Here is a 22736-nt window from a genome sequence, read left to right as displayed (position 1 = left end):
GGAAAAGCACACAAGCTATTTCCTGTCACCCAAGCACATTCACCAAGAGAAACAGATCTGCAAATGGAGGAACTTGAAAAGTTTTAAGTCCTTCTGATCAAAGCAATTAATTATGAATCAAGCAAACTGCGTAAGGAATGCTGTGCAAGGATGTGAAAATGAAGAAAGATTACAATATTTTTGATGGCTTCATTGTTGGCAACTGCTTTGTTTGGTTGGGATTTTTGAGAAGCAGGAATCCCAGCAGTAAATGCAGTCATGTTCACTGGCTGCCACCAAAGCTCACTGTGTCTGAAATTCTTTCTTACATGCTTTGCTGAACCAGGATTCCAGTACATGAAATCGACTTTGATCTTGACAGTGGTTTTCAAGTCTTTTCCTTAAAGTCAAAGCCCAATTTGGCTTTTTTGCTTTGATGCACCATCAAGCTCATGCACATTCTTTGTCAAAATATATCCATATAATAGGGTTATAATAAATAGTTCTCTTAACAGTTTATTTAGGATTCCAAAATGATGAGGTTTGCAAAATGCAAAGAAAAAGATCACACAGATTTTTTAAAAGCAAACAAACTGAAACAACCCCTGAATTAATACTACAACCAAAAGAAAATTAAATCTGAGATAAGTTTATATGACCAAAAAGGCTTTGGGGCAGGACACTGCAATATGCTAAAGACACACTCGTAACCACAAGCTACATTTAGGACTCAAATCACATATGAGTGGCACATTTCAGATGTTCTTCTACTCCTTAAAATAGATATGAACTTAGGAGATGCTGACAAATGGCTAAAGAAAGATTTCTTTGTGTTCATATTTCATCTTCTTTCCCATTCTATGTCATGTCCAGCTCCTGCTCATTTGCTACTGAGTCAAAAATAGAGATACTCCATGAGAAATGTTGATATTTCTGATCTGCCCAGAAGACAACACAGCATGTGACAGCACATATTTCATAAAAGATTTCCATTGAGTTCACTAGAAACCCCCATACAGGTGCTCATAATTTGGGCTCTACATTTCAGTTCCAGGAATCAGAGGTTGTAAGTCTCAAAAGGACCTTTAAGACTCTGGGCTGCCCTCCAGCAAAAAAAAAAAAAAAAAAATCCCCATCAGAATATTCCTCCAGCAAATCGGAAAGATTCAGAGGAGCATCTCAACTTTTGGGAATATACTTAGATCAAACTTCCAAACCTCTCCCAACAATATAAAAACAGAAATAAAACTGGCAGGTGCATCTTTTGCTATGTCCTATAACATAAAAATCATGGGCCACTTCATTGAAGTGATTGGAAGTCAAGAAGATAATATATATATATATATAATTTATATATTTATCTGCAGCCATCCTGTGAAGCCTGCTATTTGCAGCTGGACTTCCAAAGCTTTGCTAGCAAACCGGTAATCGTATCTAAAATTAAAAAGCACAAAATGAGCTTGGCTTTAAATTAAATTTAAATTAACAAATGAATGCAATAGCTCAGGTGAATTCACTGGGCAGTGACCAGCTCAGCCTCGCTGGAATTGTGCTAGTGCTGCACTAGAAATTTATATAAATAAATATAAATAATAAATAAATATAATATATAAAGATATATTTATTTTATATATTTGTATAATATATAAATAAATACATAAAGATAATATATAAATATATAAAAATAAATAAATAAATTTATATATAAACATAAATAGTATAAAATAAATATATTTTAAAAGCAAACAAAAATATTTATTTATATAAATAAATATATATTTATATATTAAATATATAAAATATTTAAATATATTTATTTATATATAAATATATATAATAAATAAATAAATGTATAAATCTCCATACCTTTCCCTGCTGCACAGCAATGTGTCAGGGTGCCTGGAGAAGGGATTATCCTCATGATCCCATGGACAGACACTGACCTCAGGGCATGCACACAGAGCTACTCCTTGCCAGTAAAACCATGGCTGGCTCTAGGTTGAGCAGGGGGTTTTGCACCAGGAAAATGGCAGCACCAAGGAAGCTTCCCAGGGAAGGGGCAGAATTGATGTCTGTGTCACACCACTCAGCAAGTGCCTGCCTCAGTGACAGCAGATCTTTGACAAGTTTCTAAACCACCCAAAGTGGGCAATCCTGCCCCCAGGGCACAGCCCTTCCCCTCAAAGTATTGTTTGGATAAATAAATTTAGCCCCCAGTTTGGCCTGTCCCTTATTGCCAGCTTACAGTGTCATTTCTGTCTGTCTTACATAGGATAACAAATTTAAGAAACCCCCTCCCCCCTCGAATTGACTTTAGCCTTGAAAATCTGTATTTTAACTGAGCGGTTTGCCTGATTGCAGAGTGGCAAATGGGAGATTGTCACTTGTTTTTAAAGTGTGTGCTTTTTACAGTGAAGAGCATGAAGTGTACCAGCAACGTTAACCTTCTGGAAACAAACAATATTTAAATTACACTGCTCAGAGCACAGTAATTGAGCCAAACAGACATAAGTTCACATCCACTGAGCTTTCAACGCAGCAAATGCTGCCATCAATCCCTCTCAAGTGCCCAAAGGATGCTTCATATGCCCAGAATGCTGCAGGATTTTTTTTTCCCTAACCCTAGCCGTAGATTTAATAAACTAAAAACTTCCTCTTGCAAATCTCACCTCAGCCATGTAATCTAGGGATAGTCAGATTGCTGGCTAACTCAGACCTTTCTAAGATGCTTAGCTGAAGCCCTGGGTAAATGGTGCAGTACCACTCAATGCACTTTCTGTGAGCAAGCAGCCTGTGCGTAGACCTGATCATACATTTGTTTAACTGCCATGTTTATAAAAAGTCTCCAACTCATTTAGAACTACTTGAAGAAAAGATTTAATCACTTCAGAGTCCTCTATTTGGTTATGAGCAGTGCCTAGTAACAAAAACAAGACTTTCCACAGAGGCTGTCATCAAGCTTCATCCTTCAGAGGTCCAGATACCTGCTCATCAGCCTTTACCACATTACTTAGAACTATAGTAAAGGATGACCTGCTTGCCCACTGAATTCCTCACAAAAATGGATTTGTTCATCCTTTTTGCCCATTTCCAAGCATCTGAATCCACTCTGCACTCACCTAGGAACATTCCAGGCACCAAAACACGAAGTTGCCACACAGCTGCTGCTTCCAGATATCTCAGCCTGGGTGCTGCTGGATCCCAAGATAAATAATATTAAATAATGTTCCTAGAAAAGGAAGGATTGTCCTGCACATTCTTTCTTGTTGCACACCACTGCAATGACTCTGGCATCACAGGTACCCACTAAGATGCTTTATGTAAGAAAACAATTCAAATTCCAGCAACTTAACACTGAGTGAAACATTACTTACATGTCTAGAGGTCCATCTATAATTTCTTAATGTGTAGATCTGACCTATGGCCGCATTTCAAAAGACATCACGAACAGCAGCAGCCACATTTCCCCCTCTCCTCTTTATTTTGCACACGTTGCACTGAGTTTCCGGACTTGGTGGCAGCTGTGACATTTTAGGTTGTTGCGGGGTAAAGTGTAACCCCTGTGGAGAACCTGCACGCGGCACAGGAACCACTGCTGCGCCTCCCTCATCTCCAAAGCAAGGTGCATTCACCCTGGCTGGGAACATCCAGAAGTGCTGCGCTCTCCCTGCTGGGTTACACAGGCACAAAGCAGAGCAGGCAAAAACGTTTCCTCAGCTAAGAAATCCAAACAGCCTCTTGAAAAATTAAGGTCTAAACTATCTTTTGAGAGGAAGTGTCTGATATTCATGAATAAAAGAAACAGCTTTGTTATGTGTTCAGAACGTGTGGTTAAGCATTTTTTCTTTTATAGTATTATAAAATCTTGCTTCACTGATGAATCCAGCTCTCAATATGCAGGAAACGAGCAGATGCTCAACATTGTCTATTAACTGTCCTATCAACCCATCAAAACGACATATGGAAGCTTAATAGCAGATTTTAAATAAAAATTTCATAAGTCCAGGTGTAAAACACATGTTATGTCACAAATAAAAAGGGTTTCCCAATGTCAGCTGGAGCCTGCTCTGCTGGGTTTTTGCAGAGTAGGAACCTTGGAGGAAATCAGATAATGCCTGAACTTGAATTCTACTTGGAAACAAATTATATAAATTATCCCCACACTCCCTCAAACTAAATAACAGCATCTTTTTTGCTCTACTTCTACCTGTGCATACCATCCCCTACAAGAAGGAATAACAGCACATACATGCACTCTCAATTCCACATTTCTATTGCATGAATCCAAACAATCCTCATAAATAAAGTGTCTGGAATCTCATTCCAGAGGCAAACTTTGCTGGTTTGAGTCTCTCCCTACTCTCAAATTCAATGCAATGTGTCTCACTGTAGGCTAACAAACTCTTCTAAAATAAGGAGATAAGTGACCATTTGAAGTGTAGGGTTTTTTCCAAGGGGAAGTTGACGGTCTAGATCCCGATCCAGCAACACCCAAACTGATTAAAACAAAACTGTTGTTGGAAACAGGCGTGAGCTGAAGTATGCTGTGGAGTTTGTCCTTAAATATATCTAATTTATATATATATAAATTAGATATAAATTTTATATATATATATATACATATATATAAAAATATATAATATATATCTGTGTATATATATTATACATATTATATATAATTATATATCTATTATATAATATATATAAGTATATAACATATCTATTATATAATATATATTATATATTATATCTTATATTATTATATGTGTAATTATATATAATATATCTATTATATAATATATATCATATATTATATATTATATACTATATATTATATTATTATATATGTAATTATGTAATATATATCTATACAATTATAAAATATGTTTGTATAATATATATAATTATATAATATTTTTTATTTATATATATACACACACAAACATAAAAGCCTTTAGACATAACATCTCCTCCTCATCCAAAAGCACCCTCATCTCAAAGTAAATCTGTGGTGTAAATACCCTCACTCTTGATCACTGTGCTCATCTCAAACTCATAAAAGCAGCAGTATAACTTCAGAAAAAGTACCTTAATGCATCGTTTATCACCCTGTCCTTTTTACAAGTATTGTCAATGAAAAAGCCTGGGCAGATTTTTATGCGGTGTTCTCATTTCTAAAAAGAAAAAATTTCAAAACGCATGAAGTTTAGAATAAAACCATCTCAAGAACCATAGCTATATCTCTGCCTTCATCACTTTTCCTTCGCTGAGAGCTCTTGAAATCAAATGCCAGTAAAAGCACAAGATCAGTGCGTGTTATTATTATCAAGCACTCGGGGCGCGTGTAAATTTACTCAGCGCTTTACAAGCGGAGATAAGATATCCTTAGAGTCAACACAGGGCACGGCAAACACGAGGGCGGCAGGGAGGGAGCGGGAGAGGGAGATCAGAGATGTGCACGGAGCCCCGGCAAGGAGGGAGCGCGTCCCGCCCGGCCGACAGCAGGTGGGGCTGCTGCAGTGCGGGCTGGAGGCCGCGGGGACAGGGATGGGGAGAGGAGGCATGCAGGGAGCGACGAGGGATGGAGGGAAGGCGGAAGGGAGGAGGGAGGGAGGGAGGACAGAGGATGGAGCGAGGATGGAGCGAGGATGGAGCGAGGATGGAGCGAGGATGGAGCGAGGATGGAGCGAGGATGGAGCGAGGATGGAGCGAGGATGGAGCGAGGATGGAGCGAGGATGGAGCGAGGATGGAGCGAGGATGGAGCGAGGATGGAGCGAGGATGGAGCGAGGATGGAGCGAGGATGGAGCGAGGATGGAGCGAGGATGGAGCGAGGATGGAGCGAGGATGGAGCGAGGATGGAGCGAGGATGGAGCGAGGATGGAGCGAGGATGGAGCGAGGATGGAGCGAGGATGGAGCGAGGATGGAGCGAGGATGGAGCGAGGATGGAGCGAGGATGGAGCGAGGATGGAGCGAGGATGGAGCGAGGATGGAGCGAGGATGGAGCGAGGATGGAGCGAGGATGGAGCGAGGATGGAGCGAGGATGGAGCGAGGATGGAGCGAGGATGGAGCGAGGATGGAGCGAGGATGGAGCGAGGATGGAGCGAGGATGGAGCGAGGATGGAGCGAGGATGGAGCGAGGATGGAGCGAGGATGGAGCGAGGATGGAGCGAGGATGGAGCGAGGATGGAGCGAGGATGGAGCGAGGATGGAGCGAGGATGGAGCGAGGATGGAGCGAGGATGGAGCGAGGATGGAGCGAGGATGGAGCGAGGATGGAGCGAGGATGGAGCGAGGATGGAGCGAGGATGGAGCGAGGATGGAGCGAGGATGGAGCGAGGATGGAGCGAGGATGGAGCGAGGATGGAGCGAGGATGGAGCGAGGATGGAGCGAGGATGGAGCGAGGATGGAGCGAGGATGGAGCGAGGATGGAGCGAGGATGGAGCGAGGATGGAGCGAGGATGGAGCGAGGATGGAGCGAGGATGGAGCGAGGATGGAGCGAGGATGGAGCGAGGATGGAGCGAGGATGGAGCGAGGATGGAGCGAGGATGGAGCGAGGATGGAGCGAGGATGGAGCGAGGATGGAGCGAGGATGGAGCGAGGATGGAGCGAGGATGGAGCGAGGATGGAGCGAGGATGGAGCGAGGATGGAGCGAGGATGGAGCGAGGATGGAGCGAGGATGGAGCGAGGATGGAGCGAGGATGGAGCGAGGATGGAGCGAGGATGGAGCGAGGATGGAGCGAGGATGGAGCGAGGATGGAGCGAGGATGGAGCGAGGATGGAGCGAGGATGGAGCGAGGATGGAGCGAGGATGGAGCGAGGATGGAGCGAGGATGGAGCGAGGATGGAGCGAGGATGGAGCGAGGATGGAGCGAGGATGGAGCGAGGATGGAGCGAGGATGGAGCGAGGATGGAGCGAGGATGGAGCGAGGATGGAGCGAGGATGGAGCGAGGATGGAGCGAGGATGGAGCGAGGATGGAGCCACGATGGAGCGAGGATGGAGCCACGATGGAGCCACGATGGAGCGAGGATGGAGCCACGATGGAGCCACGATGGAGCCACGATGGAGCCACGATGGAGCCACGATGGAGCCACGATGGAGCCACGATGGAGCCACGATGGAGCCACGATGGAGCCACGATGGAGCCACGATGGAGCCACGATGGAGCCACGATGGAGCCACGATGGAGCCACGATGGAGCCACGATGGAGCCACGATGGAGCCACGATGGAGCCACGATGGAGCCACGATGGAGCCACGATGGAGCCAGCATGTGTCACTCGTGCACCAGGGTCAGGGCAGGAGCAGCAAGAGGCAGGACCGTAGCAAAGGCAAAGAAGGCTTTATTCAAAAGAACCTCACGGTTTTTACAGAGCGGTATGATAGGTTCTATTCTACTGGCTAGCATCTTTCTCACGCACTGTTCTTGAGAGGAACAGAAAAATAAACTAGAAAAACACCACTTACAAGTTGCTTATAGTCAACAAGTTATCATATCTTTCCTGCTCCCTAAAACTTCTCACAAGCTGCTGTGAGAAACTCTTGCCATTTCTCTCTCTCTGTCCCATGGCATCCACAAGGATGGAGGGAGGGAGGATGGAGGGAGGCTCTGGAGCTCCCAACCTGCAGGAAACCGACAGCTTCAATTCAGAACAGGCCTGGTTATCACATGGCTCATTTCATTGCCCCTCTTGGCCTCAGCAAGCCTCAGCCAAAGTCCCAAGTGCTTTTCTGTGTGTGACTAAAGCACTGATTTGGAAATATCCAGGCCAGACGCTCGTCCCAAATCTGGATCACATCTCCTGTGGCAGAGCTAGTGATACACAGCCAGTCTACACCTGTGGGGAGCACACTTGAATGACTCTGAAAAACTGCACTGCATTTAGAACATGGTGTAGACCACAGCCAGGTGTTTTTAATCCAAGGGCCATCTCCATGTGCAGGTCATTCCTGTCACAGGCATCTTATATGAAAAATCCTTTCCTTGGGATTTTTTCCTCCTGTGATGCGGAGAAGCCTCAAGAAAAAAAATGTAAACATTGATTATCTGCTGCTGTGGAATGCAACAGGTGCATCTGTGATTGGTCTCATATGGTTATTTCTAATTAATGGCCAATCACAGCTGCTCAGACTCTGTCTGAGCCACAAGCCTTTGTTATCACTCTCTCTTTTTCTATTCTTAGCTAGCCTTCTGATGAAATCCTTTCTTCTATTCTTTTAGCATAGTTTTAATATAATATATATCATAAAATAATAAATCAGCCTTCTGAAACATGGAGTCAGATCCTCGTCTCTTCCCTCATCCTGAGACCCCTGTGAGCACCGTCACACACTCCCATTGCCCCATCACATTTAGGAGCATGTAAAAAATCATGTTCAAAGTAGAATGCAAGAAAAAGTCCTGAGGACAAATCTTGTCAGCTGCAAGCCTGATATTATTTTCAAGCCCAAAGGCCCAGTTATGCTGGCCTGAAGGGGAAGCTGAGCCCTTTTTCCAGGAAGAGAATGGGCACAGAAAGTTGGCGCCTGGTTTGGCAGCCCAAACGCACTGCGGGATGAGAGCAGCAAGCTCTAGGCTTGGGCAGGCAGAGCTCAGTGAGAAGCACTGGCCGGCAGAGCAGAGCCCTGAACTGAGCTCGGCTCTCATGACCTTGACAGGTTACAGGAGCCACGGCACAGGAGCAGCAGGAGAGCCCTGGGATTGCTCTGTGCCAGCTAACAGCCACACAGGAGGGCTTGGAGGGGCACTTCTGCTGCTCTGCTTCTACCACTTGTGAGGCACTGGCAGGATGTTCTACCATGGAAACCCAGGGCACTGGGAATACTTCTCTGTCTGCTCTGGGGTGCCCTGACCCCCAGGGCAGCACTGACTCTGACCCTCACTCATGGAGAAAGTTTCCCAGACTCTTAGATAGGCCAGAATCCACAGAAGTGTGAAATAGATTATAGAGAGAAGTGTGGATGTATCACTTGGTGAGAAATACAGGTTTTGGGATTTGTAGTATGCTGTGGATGGAAGCAAGATGGAGGGCACAGGGTGCTGTCCTGGGTTTCTCCTTCATGCTTCTTCTTCCTCCTTCTTTATGGGTTTGGGTGGCTTTTTGTAATTGGGCAGAAAAGTCCCCATTGCAGCTCTGTGGGATCAGTTATTGGGTTAAAAGGGGAAATAATCCTGGTGTCAGCTCTTAATTGGATAGTTTAGTCTTAAAAGACCTTGTACCAAGAGATTGTTGGCCATTTTGTGCCTTGTAATGAAAAGCTGCTGAACTCACAGTTGTAAGACTGTTTTACTGATAAGAAATAATAAACACCTGAGTCCAAACATGAACTATTGTCTCAAATGCCTTCAATCCAGACCCAGAGAAATTTATATTCTGCTACATGAGATAGGCTCTGCCAGCACTTTGTATCTTCCAGAATCATGCACCATGGGAGGGTTTCTGTCCCAGCAGAGACAGACACCATACACAGAGCATCACCACACAATTTCAGAAAGCTTTAAGCATTCTCCCAAACACAGCAAGACTTCACCTCATTAGAAGGCTTCAGGAATCTGCCCATACAGAATACATCATGGCACTTCAGAAGTCTGCAAGTTCTGCCTTTCTTGTCCTTTAGCCCAGCCTTTTATGTCCTCCTGCTGATGCCCTGCCCCTGTGTGATTGCCCAGCACTCCTTACCTTCAACAGCATTCACCTGTCCTGCACAGCTGGAGCCACTGGGGATGGGGATACAAACTGTGTGCCTACAGGTTTCAACAGTTCTGGTCCAATCAGGTTTCAATCATTTTTCTGGTGTGGGCTCACACTTCCAGCACTGGAGTGTCCACTGCTTTGTGAACATCCTTCCCCTGATGTCGCAGACATCTTTTTATGAAAATCCTTTCTTTAGGGTTTTTTCTTCCTGAGGAGCTGAGAGGCTTCAGGAGCAAGATGTAAACAATGGTTATCTGCTGCTGTGGGATGCAACAGGTGCATCTGTGATTGGTCTCATGTGGTTGTTTGCAATTAATGGCCAATCACAGCCCAGCTGGCTTGGACAGAGTCTGAGGCAGCTGCCTTTGTTATCATTCTTTTGTTTTCTATTCTTAGCTTAGCTAGCCTTCTGAGATGAAACCTTTTCTTCTATTCTTTTTAGTGTATTTTTAATGTAATATATATAATAAAATAATAAATCAAGCTTTCTGAAATATGGAGTCAAATTCTACATCTCTTCCCTCATCCTAAGACCCCTGTGACCACCGTCACACCCTGACATAAAGTAGCTCTAGATAAAGCTACTCTTCTCTATGTTTGCCTCATTTTCCATCTTTGGTCTCTCAGCATTGGTTCATTATGTGCTGAGGATGTGTCTGGATGGATATTCATATTATTAATGTAAAACACTATCCCTGTTTTCTGCTAGCTAAAATGAGTGCATCCCATTCACAGCAGCGCAGTACTCAGGACAAGCTGAAAAACTCACCCAAGGCACAGAACAAACTCTGTGACCATTACTGAACTCAGTCACTGCTAACTAACCATTCAGTTAGTTAGGGAAATTATTAAGAGCCATCTCAAGGTGTCTCTGCAAGCAGCAGTTGCTGCAGTGTCAACATACCTTGAGATACACACACGAGGTCTCTAGAGACTTTATAAATTGGTTGTTGGCCAGTGCTGCTATTACCTCTGATGGCTAAATTAAGACAGGCCAACATGCTACAATCACACCTCCATTCTGTCAGGTAGACCTATGGAGATAAAGACAGACCCAAACCAAAAAAGAGTCCCTGATCACAGCAAGAGACAGATGCATAAAGACAGGCCAAACTGTAATTTTTCCAGAGAACCTAATAATTCCACTCTTTGAAGGGCAGCACATAGAACCAAAATACACAAGCTGGGGGCTGGCCATGTCTCAGACACCCCTGAGGTAGTTACAGCTGCCTCTGGACAAGTGCACAGCAGCTCATCAGGCTCAGGGTCCCTCCCTGCCAGCCAGGACAGCAAGGGAACAAGAGCATTAAGAGGGCATGATGCCAAGTTGGGGACTCCTTGACTTATTTTCTTTTCACTGCATGATGCCACCTGTGTGATGCCCCTTTGCAGGGCCACGCACAACTCCCTGATGACCACAGGAGACACAGCAGGGTTTTCCACTCACACAGGAAGAAACAGAATTAGGAAGGAGAGCCAAAAGAATAAATAAACATTTAGAATCACTTTTCGATGGAACACATATTAAAAAAAGCACTTTGCTCTTTGCCCAGCAAGTTTGGCACTCCCAGTAAGATGCCTGGCTACATCAGAGGCACTCCTCTGGGAGAGGAGGAGGAGGAACTTGCTGTCTGGAGGATGGTAAGGGCTAGAGACAGAGTTTCACATTTACACACACCCTCCTTTGAGCAGTGTCTGCTCACAGCCTTAGCAAATGTGCTCTCTCCAACCCATGGCCTATTTTCTTACTGACCTGTATTGCACAGGGACTGCAAGAAGCCTCTGAAACCAGAGGTCTGCATCTCCCCCACAGCCATTTTTACACCAAGTTAGCGTCACTTTTCACAGCAGGCTTAGTCCCAGCTCGCACTTTGCTTGAGAGCAGCATCTCTCCAGATGCAGCATTGCTGAATTTGTGTCAACACTCTTTCCAGAAGCATCATTCCAAATAGAAGCCTACCCCTCACAGCAGAAGGGCACACTCTTAGATGTGGTAATTAACAGGCAGCACTACAACAAATGCTGTAAACATTAATAACATGAAATCTTTAGTAGATTTCTGGCATCTGCTGATAGAAGTTTGTTTTTCATGGGAGACAAAGCAGTGACTGCGTGTTAATTACACTCATGTCAAGTGTTAAAATGCAATAATACACCACCCTAGAACATGCATAGAAATGGCTGCCTTGCTATGTATTTTTGTACTAAAAGCAGTAGCTTAATCATCAGAGTAAAGCTGAATGGGTTGCTTTACACCCTCATCACAGGAGCTCTTACATGTTGTTATTTGGAATCAGCAATTCACATTTCCCTCTGAAAACCAAGACCAAAGGGCACAGAGAAACTTCCTCACTCACATCAGATGAATGCTGGCAACGAAGCCCAACTCTGCCACCTACAATGAAGTCCATGCTTAGTCCCTGCAGCAGTCAGAGCCACCACATTCAAACAACAGACCTGGCTGTCCACGCTATCCAGCCTGGATATTGTCTGCCCTACCTGTGCTGGACAAGGAGCCTCATCCGTGAACAAAATTCCTGAAGCATTCCCACCTCAGGAAACTCCAAACTCCTTTGTGGGCTACTTCAATACAGAAAACTAAGATGAGGCCTTTGCACACAGAATTTCTTCCTTCTCATCATTTGTGCTTTGAAGCAGTGAAGAAAAATGTCACAGCCTAAATGTGGCTTCTGAAGGTGTCTCTGCCCATGGCAGGGGTTTGGAGCTACATGATCCCCTAGAGGTGCCTTTCAACTCCAACCTTCCTATGTTTCTATTGCTCCATGATTTGCCAACACAAACACAACAGCTCTCATCCTCCATGTGTTTTGCCCTGTTTCTCTAACTCTGTCCTCTAGAGTTGCCAACACAGGGGCAGAAATTTCTGCCACTTACCTTCTGGGGAAATCCCTGCTGGGAAGGTATTACAGCATAGGTCACAGTTGAGATGGCCACGATACCCAGAGTGTCACCACACAATTCCAGAAGGCTTCAGCCCTTACAGAGCAGCACCAGACCACTTCAGAAGGCTGCAAATGTCTGCCCTTGTCCTTCAGCCGAGCCTTCTATCCCCTCCTGTAGATGCCCTGCACTTGCGTGCCCTCTGCTCCCCGTGTGATTGCTCAGCACCCCAGGGCACTCTGTCTCATTATCTTCAATGCTGCTCACCTGCTTTTCACAGCTGTAGCCACTCCCAATCACCACAAAGTGTGTGCCTACAGGAGGGTCAGGTGTGGTCTGAAAACTGGCCGGGGAAGCATCTGCCATTTCCTCGTGAGGTCACCCTCGCAGGGGGAAGTTGACTTTGGCAGGAGCACTGTGTGTTCTGGCTAGCCCAGCTGGCAGCCAGACTCCCAGGGACTCCTGGCAGGGTGAAGCAGAGCAGCCTGAGGCTGCACTCTGACGCTCTGGGGCAGAGACACTGAGTGCAGCACAGAGCCCCCATAAAAGCCTGAGCCAGCTTACAGGGAGGCTGGTGCCAAGGCTCCTGTAGGACAGGGAATCCGGCTTGCTCACAACAGCGCCTTCTGTGTCACTGCCAAACCCCACAGGATCTCAGGTCCGCCGCTACTCGTGCTGCTGGTGGCAGTACACATTTATGGGGGCTGTTGTTGAGGCTCTGCCATTTAGTGCTTTGTTCAGGCAAGAAATCCAAGTTGGCTTAATCTTCTCGTGTTAATAGATCTAAATATGGACATAAAGAACTTGAGCATACATAAGCACAATGAATATGAGTCCCTCATTCATTCCTGCATAGTACAGAGTAAATTGCCAGCACAGCCCTTTGAGCTTACCAACATCTTTAGACTTGGCCTCACAAAGATTACACTCCCCCATCAGCAATTCAACCTCCTTCTAATACTTTTAAAACAGAGGAAAGGCCAAGACCTCTCTGGAGAAGATGCCAAAGATTGAATGGCTGGCCCTGAAAGCAGAGCAAGTGCAGCAGGCAGCAAAGCAAAGAGGCCATGCCAGCAGTGGTGCTCTCAAGGAAAGGAAGCACAGTTTCTGTCCTGGCATCCACAGCACCCAAACACACACACAATGCAGGTCCCAGTATCTGCTTGGAAAGGGTTCTTTGCTACTTGGAACTTTTTCAGACTCTCTTAACACTGTGGCTTTTCTAAGGATTCCCTTACCCTTCTGGCCACTATGGAAAAAATAAAATTACTGGGCCCCAGAAAGCTGGAAAAGCTAAGAGCAGGAATACACTGCATGATACTTTGTTTTCTTTCTAACAAGGAAGAACTTTTGTTTCTCTCCAAACAACAGTAAGCTCACATCAGGAAATGAGCATTTGCAAGGCTGAAATCTCAACATGGAGCATTATTTAAATTTGTAGGGCTATTTAATGTTCGTCACACGTTTGATCCTAACAGTGCAAATGATTTTCTATCAGAACATTCTTTTTCCACTTCAACAAGGAAAACTGCCCCTCCAAATATAAGCACTGCTTGTTATTTTGAGGCAGTGAGGCAAAACATGCAGCACAGAGACCATTTGGCCTGCTTAGCAGATGTCTACAGATCACTTGATGTTAATTTCAACATAAAAGCTATTATATTTCTGGCCTCGCCCTATTAGTTGTTAAATAATTATTTATGCTTGGCAGATAAATTCTAGGAACCTTGAATAAAGCCCATCAACCCTACTAATCAAGCCATTTTGACACAACAGTTTTCACTCACAAGATGTAATGTTTGTTGCCTGTGTGATTGTGTCTCACAACCTAAAAGGTAACCCCATATTTACATTTAAATACAGGCTGTGTATAGGATGTGTTCCAACACTACTTCACAGGCAAAGAATGAGCTTGTTTGCTTCACTGACATTTGCAACTATACTGTAGCCAGTTTCAGTTCATAACTCAGTTTATTTAAATCTGCACTTCACAATTCCAGCACTAGTTTGTATGTTTTTCCATAGGTGTTTTGGCTTTGCCTATCAAATTTGGCTGCACTTGTCACTGGTTAAGCCCTGCTACGCTGTGACCTTGTACAAAACAAAACAATAACTGCAAACGTGGACTTCCCTTAATTAACATTTTAAAGCAGCTAACCTAACTCACAGGAGTGCTATTTATACACATTCAAAACTGTAGTCATGTATTCTGCTTGAATGGTTTGTAAATTCCAAATAGTCACTCCACAACAAAACTTGGAGAAGATACTGAGTGCAGGGCCCTGCATGAAAGGCTTTCAAGGAAGTCTTTGGACATTCATATGCTGTTGTCTGAAGAAATTTAGTTGATGTGTTGTCTTTTGAAAGCACATTTTAGTTTAATTATACTTTTTTATCCTTAACAGACCAGTTAGAATTTAAAGATTTGGAAAAAAGAAGGAATTTGAACATTCCACTGATGAGAACTCGTTCAATATGTCTATTTCTATTTCATCTGTCTGGTTAAAGGAGCACAGCTTCTCTATTATCACAGTAATGTACATTATGTCTGCATTTAAGTTTATGTGCAGTTTATGATTTTGTGTGATAAATAAAAATTAGTGATGCAAAAAGGAGCCAAAGGAATTCACATTGCTTCCAGCAAACTGCACTTCCTGCCCTAAAAGCTGTGTGGCTTTGCTTTGCATCGTTGGCCAAATAAAGTTACAGAGATGCTTTCAGCTGATTTTGGTGGGCACTGAGACCCCTTTGAAAGGGCCAGAAAAGAGTCAAGTTCCTCCACTCCCCTGGATATCCCCATTCCAGGCTGCTCTGGAATGGGTAAATCAGCACTTCTGCATCTCTCAGCCCCGTGATGAGTCCTTTCCACAGCTGACCTTTGCACAGGGAGATTTTAACCCTGGGTTAAAAATGCTCAGTGAGAGCTCTGGGCTGTGTTTCACTGCTGCATCCAGGAGGCAGAGGTCGTGGCCAAAAGCAGGGTTTATTGTAAGGTTGATTTTACAATTTTTATTAATAGGAAGCCAATTTCTCTCTACCGATGTCTGTGATAATGCAACGCAACCCCTTGAACTTTGTGTCATAACGTAGCAAAGGTGAGCAACTGCTGAGGCAGAAGAAGTGAGGGGAAAAGACTATAAATAAAATAATGTACATCAAATAATACTTGTTAAACACTTGCTTTTTTGACATGTGACTTTGATGTTACTATTTCCTTTGCTTGTTGATAACACATACCCACCAGTTAAATACAAACTGCCCAGCTAGCTGATACAGCAGGGTTTCCCATGCTGGCAGGTTCCCACAGTGTGGATAACTAGAAGCAAACCAAAAAATATGGTGGAGGCAAGCAGAGTCACTAAATCCAACACCAGCCCTGCATGTGGCATTTACCTGACAGGTCTTTTCTGAGGCACACTTTTTTCCTCTGTGCTGGAATGGTATTGCAGCTCTGAGGGAAGCTTTGCAATGTCAGCAGATTCTGAGATGAACTTTTAAGATCTTCATTTGCTACGAGTTTCAATAACAGCTGACACCGTTGCTCGGGTTGCTTGCAGCCTTTTGGCTTTTAACCACTGTTAACCATGCCTTGCTCTGTGAATAACAGCAGTAAATCAAAACCATAGAGTTTCACAACAAAGGCACCAGGAAACAAAAATTATGCCAGTGTTGATCCCCACTATCCTCTAGACTTAGGAGGAGGTCAGTTCAGTCCTGAAGGAGACATCCTGGCCTTGGGAAGCAGAGGACTGGATAACTTCAGTTAAGTGTTTTCTCTGACTCTGGTACTGGTCAAACACTGGCCCATGAACAGGGTTTCAGTAGGTCTAGCAGTGCAGTTAATACAAATATTATTTTGAAGAAGTGTGTATTTAACTTGCCAGGGCCTCTGTAATTCCAAGGCACCTGTTGTTCTCTTTGATGTGATTTGAGTTTTAAGGAGATGCCATTCTCAGACAATCACATGCTGAAAATAGAAACGACAAAGAAATATCCACTAGATTCAAAGTAGGCAGACAGACAAGTTCTCCTGCAGATAATTAGGTTCAATAGTTTCCGTCAGATGACTGAAAAGCCTGACCTTACATACTTCTTACTGGTGTAGTTTGCTTTTCTTAGGTAGGCATCCTAACAGGTGGTTTCCTTTGAAAGAAAGGAATATACTTTTAATAATTTAATAATTACAAAGGCCAGTAATATACTCCAGTGTAAATCAGAGGTGTCCATAACTTCAGGTGCTGTGGCAAGGTTTGACAGCAAACTGGATGATCTGAACATGGGCACCTTTCAAATTGCACTGCCTGGGAGGCTGGCACAGCTGAGCAGTGCTGAACTGTTAAATCACAGAGAAATTAGAGGGGAAAAGATGAAACCTTACAATGTGGGATTTGCAGGCAGACCTGTAGGAGTGGCAAACCCTCCTGTACAGATATCAAGGGATACAGATTAGCAGTATTTTAATCCCCAGTTAATTAATACTCTCTATGTCTACTACCTTTAGCACAACAAAATTTCTCTGTGACTTCAATAATTTTGTTTGCACTCTCCCCCACAGCTCTGTTTGAGACAGATCATGTTTTTGTGATGAAGACCATTCAGTGCTGGCCCATTGAACAGCACAGCCTACTTTGGGATATGTCCCTTACAAACTGTGATCCAGCTGTGCTTGTCTGCACCGGTCTTTCCATCTCTCTCCACAAATCTCCACTCTCTTCTGTTGGGGTATTTCCTCATTTAAAGGCTGGGGCAGTGCAGCTTTCAGTTATCAGCAACTTCAGCACAGATTGCAGCACTGAAACCATATTTTCACTATTTAAGTCCAAAGAAGAACAAATTCAGCAACAGTTTTACTCTTCACCAAAAAATGCAAAATCTTTACTTAACCAATTTCCTTGTCTGATTTTTCTCTATCTTTAACAAAAGACTCCAGCTACAGTTTGGAGGTGTACCTTAAAGTAAAGCTGTAACTTACTTTCACACATCCAGGGTTCTGAGGTTACACAAGGGCTAGTGTATATGCAGATCAGCTCTCCTAGAGATTCAATTTTGTTGCTCTTGCTTATGACCAAACAAGGGATAACTTTTTCCAGCTCCTTCTCTGCTATGTCCCCATTTCACTAGCAACACTGATAAGTATTCAGCTACATCAGTGTCTGCTTGGAGCAACAAAGCTGCTCTCCCCTATCTTCTGTAACTGATTTGAGGACATTTACACCTCTGTGCCTGCAATTCCACCCCCACGTGCTCACACCCCGTGTTTGCAAAGGCAGGAACTTTGCTTTAAGCTCAACAGTGCGTCCAAGTCTCCAGACTTTTATGCCCTACATACACCATGGAATTTCCACTGTGCATACAAAATTATTCATGACAGAAGCATTGAAGGACCATCCTCCCCCCTCCCTCTGTGAATACTAATGAGAAGCATAGAAAGAGGTATCCTTTTGCTTCCTGATCATAGGGAGGAAAGGAAATTTTAACCCAACGTGTTTTGCGGGAGGGAAAGGGAAAGTCACTGCAAAATGTTGAAGACCAGGGGTGCAAGTACATACTTGTATTAACATCTCCCATCCCTGGAGCTGCAGTAATTTGCATGGCATTATCTACCTGGGATGTTGCTATGGTTATCACCATACATAAGTAATTACCAGGGCAAATTGCACATACAGCGCATGGATTTACGCTGTCAGAAGCAAAGGATCTTTTTATACACTTGAAAATGTACATGTTTGAAAAAAAAACACTAATCACAAAGATTCTTGATACGAGAAAAACTTCTGGAGTGCTCCAAAATTGTTGCTAACTATGCCTATTGACACTTTAAGGACCGAGCCAAGCCATGTCCAGGTGAAGAGAGACGCTGCACAGGCTCAGTAGAAAATCAGCAGAAAGTCACCAGTGGCAGTCAGCAGAAACCAACCAGCAGGAAAAGTAGAAATCCCTGCCAAAGAGTTTAATGATGAGAAAGGCAAAGAGAAGGGGAAGGGGTGTATCAGACAGAGCAAATAAGATTGTCAGCTTCCTTGACAGCACAGGCCATGATTATTTTGGATATACAAAAAGACGAACACAAGAGAAGGAGGAGAGAGTGATGCGGACTACACCCATGCTAAGAAAAAGACAAGAGACGTGGTGTTGTGATGAAGCAGCTAGTCAGGACAAGCCAAAACTAAGTCTGATCAAAGTGGTTCTCTAGAAGCTCCCCTATTTCCTCTCCTGCAAAGCTTCTGCTGCTGTTTGCAGGCTAGGATCTGATTGTGCTCCCTGTGGCTTCCCACAGGAGATGAGACAAAAGTCCATATACACTTGCACACCTAAGCTGAACAGAGCAATTAACACCCAGCAGGATTTGGATGAAAGTAAAAATACAGAGTATCTAATGCTAAGTCATACAAAGTAAATTAGACATTAAAAGCTCATTCTGAAATACTGATCCTTTTACACTTCCAATAAAATACAGCTATGCTCTAAACTAACAGCTTGAGCTGGAGTCTACTGGTATCAATGAAAACTTTCCCACAAGTTTGAAGAAGGTGTCCTGTGTCCTCAGGAAAAGACAAAGCTTCAAAAATAGTGCTGATACTGTGACCTGAGTAAACCACATTAGGCTAACTAGAACGTAAAATATAATTCTGAAAAGCACAAAATAACATTTCTTCAATTTAATTTTAGGTGGCATACACAAGTCTCATATCTATTCAAACCAACCATGTTTTCCATGTACAGAGAAATACTGTGATTATTCCAGATTTACAAACTACAGTAGAACTGAGGAGAAAAAAAAAAGTATTTTTTTCCATTCGTAGCTTCTCTTAAAAACAAGTTCTTTTGTTTACTTAGAAATCATCTGCTTCTCTCAGACATATATTTTTACCTCCAAGTAGTACCAGGATACTACAATGCCATCAAATATTTTGATTATTTAAGCAGCTAGAACTAGAAAAACATAGAGGCATGCTCTGAGAGGCGCTTCAGAAGCGTGACAAGAGCAGGTATGAGCCAGCAGGCAGTCAGAAAGCACAGCAGCCCTTAGGGACCATTTGCATGGCCTCAGGGAAGTCACAATTAATGATGTCCAGAAACACTGGCCAAAGATGCAAGATATGTGTAACCTCATTAGGATAAAGGCAGGCTGAAGACAAAGAGAGATTTCAAATAAGTCATCTCAGGCTTTATCCCAGTGACTGAACACCCACGGTGACAGGAATACTGTAACTCTAAATATATTTCATACAGAATAGTATGTTGGCTTTAAATATATCAGTGAAAGGGAAAGTAAATATGTGAAGAGCAAAATGCAAGATGGAAAAAGTGAGATAAATATTGTTAGATTCAGAGGAAAAATGCTATAAACAGTAAGCAAAGCTCTTTGATTTGCACTGTTTTCCAGCCCATAAAACCCTAATATCTGCCAGCATTTCATTAAAAGCTTATGAACTACCCAGCATGCCTGCTCCTGCATAAATGTATTGCTAAAAACACTGTTGATGTTGCAGATCTTGTATTTTGCAATGTTTCACAGAAACCTTATGTGTATAAAATTCAGATGCATTATTGAAAGAATGTGGGCATGGTGAAAATAGCCCCACAAACTCTAAAACTAATTAATCATTCAGGAAGTTTCTCTCGGAGATGTTTGAAGTAATATCTCTAAACCAAAAAATACAAATATTTTAAGAAACAGGCATAGTGGACTTAAGAGAAAACTACAATTTTGTGAATTGAGTAAAAGGAGTGGAAGGCATGTCTTCACAGAGGATTAAGAGTTCAAGGTCACGACAGCCCAACAGCAAAATCTGTAAATGTTAATCCGAGTGATACAAAGATCTGGCAATGCTAAGACTGACCAGATCAACAACTGTTCTGACTGAATGTGCAGCCTATTCTCAGCATTACAATCCCAGACTTCAGCCCTCTAAGGACAAGTAATGGCAATATCATTCCTTTTCCACAAAAAGTCATATTGGATCAGTCAAATGTTTATTGTTGTTACCAATGGTCCCGAACCGAGTCTGCAGGGATCAGGACACTCATGATTTCCCATCTTTCATAAGACCCCTGCATTTCAGGGCTCGTTCTCACTGGAACCCAAACACAGGGCAGAATTAAGATGTTCCGACGGGCAGAACCCACATCCCTGAGGCAAAGCCTCACGGTGTCTGGAGGCTTTCCAGTGATCAGCCATGTATGCACTTAGCCCATCCTGCACTGCTCTTACTGCAGCTCTCCTCACACAAGTGCCTCCTAATTGTTCCGACAACAAAACACAGACATTCATTTCCCACATCTCTCAAATAACTTCATATCCCTCTGCTGCTGAGATCAAGTATCAAGCTGATGTTTGATTACAACACTGATGGGGTGAATGGGCAGTAAAGCCCACCTGTTACCCATGCAAATGACTTGTCTCTTAACTAGCAGCACACTCTGGCACTTGTGGCTAGGCAAACTAAAAATTCAGCACCTCAGCACACACCCACCTCTGGAATAACGTTAATAAAAAAATTAGTCATCTTTTCCATCCTATAGATGTAGGAAGCAGAGACAGGAATATTAGAAGACCAAGACAGAAAAAAGAGCCATATCTGAATTATTGCACAAACATGAGATTCCTGACTACACTGAAAGTAGATGCTTAATAACAAATAAACCCAAACACAGCAGAAGGATTGCTGTAATCATATTTCTAGAGTCCCAGCTCTCAGGCTGCCACAGCTCTCGGCTGTCCTATCTTCCACAGCTCTCAGGCTGCATATCTCCACCATGTCGGGGTCACCACTTACTGCATTCATACTGTAATTAGCTTTCTAAAGTCCATACCTTCTGGGTGGCCTTCTCACATGCAGCTCTTCCCAGCAGTGCTGTTCCTTGTGGCTTCATCAGGGCTCCTCCAGGGCTCTCAACCCACCCCCTTTTTATCCTAGTAACCTTCACGAGCCACAGCTGCTGCCCAACTAAGGACTTCACAGCTGTGGCTCATTTAGAATAACTAGAACTTGGGCAAATACATAGATACTTATACAGTACATAGATATTACAGGGACTTCTACTATACTACTATAAAGGATTACATCTCACTAGCTTTGGAAACTCAAAGGCAGCTGGTCGGATCAATGGAGCCATTCTCAAGCTGCCACATGCCCATCACAGCTCTCAACAAACAGAACTGGAGCAGTAGCTCAGCTGTGGATGCACAAACAGCCCCAGAGGACAGACTGCCCAGCCCATCGAGTGACTGAGCTCCGGGGGTGCATTAGTGTTCCTCTCTGTCTAATTAACCAACAAACCAACATATCTGACTGTTTAAACCTTTGAAATCTGCTGCTGTTGCCAGTGGTTCTGAGGCAAACCAGCACCAGCTCTGCAAGGCTCTCACTCACTCCTTGCACGAGTCACAAAAGGCAGAGGACAGCACACGTGGAAATCTCCAACGCCACATTTTTGTGGTCATTACAACCAAATCCTCTACCAGGCATCAGCTGTGTATGAGCTTTAGGTCAAAAGGAGTTCTACCAGTGTAACAAGAGTACAAGGGGAAGCTGTGGGTTGGTGCAGCACCCTGCACACCCGTGTCAGTGGTACACCCAAAGGCCACATCAGACGTGGTTCATACACCCTGTGGGCTGGGCTGACAAACCAGCTGTCACAATTTGGAAAAGCAACAATGGACGGACCAGCCTTGGTGGTGGAGCACAGCTCACCACAGGAGGCCTCAGCAACAGGGTCATTACCCTGCAGTGTGCTGCACACAATGACAATCTTCTCTGCACTCTGTTTCTGGAGATGTGAATTACTGTGTAACACAAGAAAAAGGATCATACTGGGAGAAGGAATCTATTTCCTCTGCCTAGAGACTTTCACAACTGTCAACAAAATAAATTTCACTTTAGGCAAAACAAACAAAAACTTTTTCTTTCGCTACATGGTTTGGGCTTCCTGTCTCCCACATTTTCAGGATCCCAAGTTCGGTTCCCTTATCATGACACCAACCCCATCACAATAAATATCCTTTGTGAGAGTGCTGGCAACCTTTCCTGTACCCCAGAGTGGTGCCCTCAACCCCAGTGTGATGCTCTGTATGCCACAGTAGTGCCCTGAACCCCAGTGTGATGCTCTGTACCCCACAGTAGTGCCCTGAACCCCAGTGCAATGCTCTGTA

This window comes from Ammospiza caudacuta, chromosome 6, assembly GCF_027887145.1.
Source record: "Ammospiza caudacuta isolate bAmmCau1 chromosome 6, bAmmCau1.pri, whole genome shotgun sequence".
In the NCBI taxonomy this organism is placed as follows: domain Eukaryota; kingdom Metazoa; phylum Chordata; class Aves; order Passeriformes; family Passerellidae; genus Ammospiza; species Ammospiza caudacuta.
This window is presented reverse-complemented; position numbering follows the sequence as displayed.